At 39.2% G+C, this 4,259-nt stretch overlaps 1 pseudogene; it reads left to right on the plus strand.

The window, feature by feature from the left end:
• LOC107742892 (splicing factor 3B subunit 3-like) overlaps positions 1-4,259 on the plus strand; it is a 35,448-nt pseudogene that overhangs the window by 22,669 nt on the left and 8,520 nt on the right.

The raw sequence follows: 4,259 nt of genomic DNA on the forward strand, positions 1-4,259 counted from the left end.
TGTATTGATAAGGAGTTATCACAAAGTAAGTCTGTTTAGTTGTGCTATCTTACAATCAGTATATATTAAATGTAAGTTAAAGTGTCGCCGATGTAACCGGTTAAAACTTGGAGTGGCGATGCGGTCTTAAAATGAGTCTTAAAAAAGGTCTTAAAAGGTATTAAATTTAACTCCATGATTCCTGTATATACCCTGTTTCTCTGACCTTAGTTTCTTTTGTGTATCTTTTGCAGTGTGGCTGTATGTCGATTTTCCAGTGGAGGCGATGATTGGTATGTGTTGGTGGGAGTTGTCAGAGATATGATACTCAATCCGCACTCCGTTGGTGGAGGTTATATTTATACCTATCGGCTAGTAGGAGGTGGGGACAAGCTGGAGTTTTTGCACAAGGTGAGTGAAACAGGAAATGGCTTGGCATGAAACTACTGATTGGTCCCATGTGTTAGTTAGGGGCTCAGGAATGTGGAATTCCCCACAAATAATTAAATGTGCCCTAGAAATCATTTCAAGCGTATCAAATCACAAAATGAAACTTTTTGGTGTAGGTGTTCTGGCCATGGCCCAAAAATGCCATGTTGTGAATGTTTGTGATCCAGTTTATATAGCGTTTAATGATGCTTTGACCAAGCTAAGTATCAAAGCCATGTGTTAAACAGTTATTTTTTTGGTCAGCTTCTTCTTAAACAAGATACATTTGAAATTCAATTGATTTAGACATTGGTTCTGATTGACAGACACCTGTGGAGGACGTGCCCCTGGCTATTGCTCCCTTTCAGGGACGAGTGTTGGTTGGAGTGGGCAAACTCTTGCGCATCTATGACTTGGGGAAAGAAGAAACTTCTCCGCAAGTGTGAAAACAAGGTGAGATCTCAGAATGTTTTTTTTTTTCTCCAGAGGAAATGAACAAGCTTTTTTTTACTCTCTTTAGGACATTGAATAATATGAGAGTAATGTCAATGACACATTTCTCTAGTACCTGCTGTTGATGCATAACCACATGAAAAACATTAGCTGCGTTTACATTGACCCACATTGAGGACTAGTTACATTGTTACATTGAGGACTAGAAGCACAATCAGAATAAAAAAGTCACATGCATCCACGTCAATCGGATTGAATTGGCCAGATCCGATTCAGATTTAGATCAGATTGTAAGGGGCGGTTTATTCCTTTTGTAATCCGAGCAAGAGGACATGTATACACTTGATCGGATTGAAAACCGAAACTGGAAAGTACTGCGCATGTGCAGTGATGTAAAAATAGCGTAATGACGTATGACACGCGGAACGAGCTGTTCTTCCTGGTGAATAAAGTGTCATAAATGAGTGTCCCGTCATTTTAAAACTCACTTTTCACTCAGCGTCTGTGAAGTGGAGCAGCACAACTTCCCACCAGTCCTTGTTTAAGACTCATCAAACGACGGAAAAGTGACTTTTCCAACAAAGCACTTGCGATCTATCGAGAGAAGAAAACCATCTCAATTGTTCCGGAGAACGATCAGTTATTTAGCCATTACTCTTCTTCTGGCGAGCGACGTTCATCAAAATCCAGGACCTGGACCTAAAGACGATGCACGGCCTTTTGGAGTTAACAGACTACAAGGTTTTTTTAAACTGCACACAACGAGACAAAGGATTTTCATCGGTTTAAAACGGCAAATCATGAGAAACTTTTATGGGATTCACGTTCAAAGCCCAAAGGATTACTTATAGGACATTTAAACATCAGAAGCGTTGCCTCAAAAACTGAACAACTGGAACAGTTACTTACGAAAAAAGTAATGCGTTACTTTACTAGTTACTTGAAAAAAGTAGGGCTGCACGATAAATCGCATGCGATATTTAAGCCGTTGTTCACTGACGAGCTGCGCAAAAAATCGCGTGAATATGAACGTGGTTTTGCGCAGCTCGTCAGTGAAAAGCAAAAAGTGTCCATGTAAACGTACCTATTGAAACAGAAGTTCAGACCACAAATTGGTACAGTACCTCACTGAAGTGTTCAAGTTAAGCTTGTAGACAAGTTGAGCTGCACTGGCATAAAGTGTGAAGTGTGAATATATTCAGAGGCGGACAGTAGTGAACAGTGTTGGGGAAAGTTACTTTTAAAAGTAATGCATTACAAAAAAGTAATCTGATTACGTAACTCCCATTACTTGTAATGAGTTACCCCCAACACTGCTAGTGAAGTATTTTTAATTTGCTGTAAAAGTACTTTTCAAGTGTCTGTACTTTATCAGTGTTTTTCTTTAGAAAATTTTACTTCACAACATTCCAAAGCATAATATTGTACTTTTTACTGCACTACGTTTCATATTAAATATCATTTAATACTTAATTACATTAGAAATCTATTTCTTTCTTACTTTTAAAAGTAAAAGTAATTCAAAGATTTACGTGAGTACAAGAAAGTAATACATTTTTTATATTAAGTATTAAAAGTAAAACAAACAACTTTCATTTATGAAATGTAGTGCAGTAAAAAGTATGATATTATGCTTTGGAATGTAGTGAAGTAAAAGTTTTCCAAAGAAAAACACTGATAAACTACAGATACTTTTAAAATTTACTTGAGTAAAGTAAAAAATACTTCACTACTGTCCGCATCTGATATATATTTGAGAAACGGTTAAGTGGAGCAAAAGTGTTGCTCCTTCTGAGATGCTTTTCTATGTCTTTGTCAAGCTTTTAAACCATGATGACTAAGTCTCCTTTTCTTTTTCTTGCAGCATGTTCCTAACTTGGTAACGGGCATCCACACTATCGGGCAGCGTGTGATAGTGTCCGATGTTCAGGAAAGTCTATTCTGGGTGCGCTACAGATGCAACGAGAACCAGCTTATCTTTGCCGACGATACATATCCTCGTTGGGTCACGACCGCCTGCCAGCATGATTATGACACCATGGCTGCTCCGGATAAGTTTGGAAATATCTGCGTTGTAAGTGTCATCACCTGTTTGGTTTTGAAATCATTGAGACCAGTGTCACAGATGTACCAGATTCTGAGTTTGTTTGCCAAGTCAATGTAAGCACTTTGATTCCAGGGAGTATTTTAGTATAGATTAACTTTTTAACATCTGACAAATTAAAGTGGTGTAATTTGTTAGCAGTTGCAATGGAGGAGAAAATGCATGTGTAAATTTTTCAGGGAGAATTCAACAAACTTGAGAAAAAAGAAAAACAAATAAACACCGTAAACTGAGGTGTCATCATCCGTATAGATTTGCCACAGATTGCATACTCATTTCATATTTATTTTCAGGTCCGCCTGCCTCCCAACACCAGCTATGATGTTGATGAGGACCCCACAGGGGACAAAGCATTGTGGGACAGAGGTTTGCTTAACGGAGCATCACAAAAGGTAGAGGTTTCTTCTACCCTCAATACTCCACTTTCCCACAGGTCCCGGAAAGACCATTGGCACTGAGCTGTCCTTACCGCTTGTTCCTCATTGTTTTTGTCTGTCTGGTTGGTTTTGCGTTTGCTGTTCTCCTTGCGCACACACAGAGACCTGCACCCCAAAACATTTGGCAGGAGTCCACACTCCGCTCTGGTTCTGAAACCTCAGCAACAAAACCTGTCCTTTAGCCAGAGATCATTATGTGCAGATTAGGAGCATGGAAATGTTTAGGTGGACACAAGGGAAAGTCCCAATTTGCACACCAATGACTTGCGTCTAGCTTTGACGGACATGCCTAAAGCATGTGTAATCAGGATGGAGCTGGACTGGGTGGTTGAAATAAACTTATTATTGTGGAACTTGTCTAGGGATGCTAGTAGTTAAACGGATCGTAGTTGATCCATGATCCGTACGGACCAAGCCCCACGGTTCGGCACGCATGTGATCCGCGGATTAATTGCAAAATTTAACCATAATAACATCATAGAGTATAAGTTTATCATTTGTTCGTATTTACACAAGCAAGCGAATTTTAAACGATTCCAGAGAGAAAAGGCGAAAGGGAACTCGATTTGTTACTCGTGCACGCTAGGGCTGTGTATCACCAGCAAAGATACGATACAGAGGCAACGATACGCTACGTATCACGATACATGACTGCACTGAATTTCACCTCAGCAGAATTTAGGATATCAGATGAAAATTTTACTGTAGATTAGTGCTTAGTTGAATGGAACCCAGAATCACTTATGAGCATATCTTTAAAGTTAAAGTGTAATGATAGGAATGCTGTGTGTTTAAAGGGGTCATATGATGTTCACGCAAAGAAAGAAGGCATAACTTTTATTCTCGCTGTAGTATTG

The sequence above is a fragment of the Sinocyclocheilus rhinocerous genome, unplaced genomic scaffold (assembly GCF_001515625.1).
Source record: "Sinocyclocheilus rhinocerous isolate Xijiao unplaced genomic scaffold, SAMN03320098_v1.1 scaffold1008, whole genome shotgun sequence".
Lineage (NCBI taxonomy): Eukaryota > Metazoa > Chordata > Actinopteri > Cypriniformes > Cyprinidae > Sinocyclocheilus > Sinocyclocheilus rhinocerous.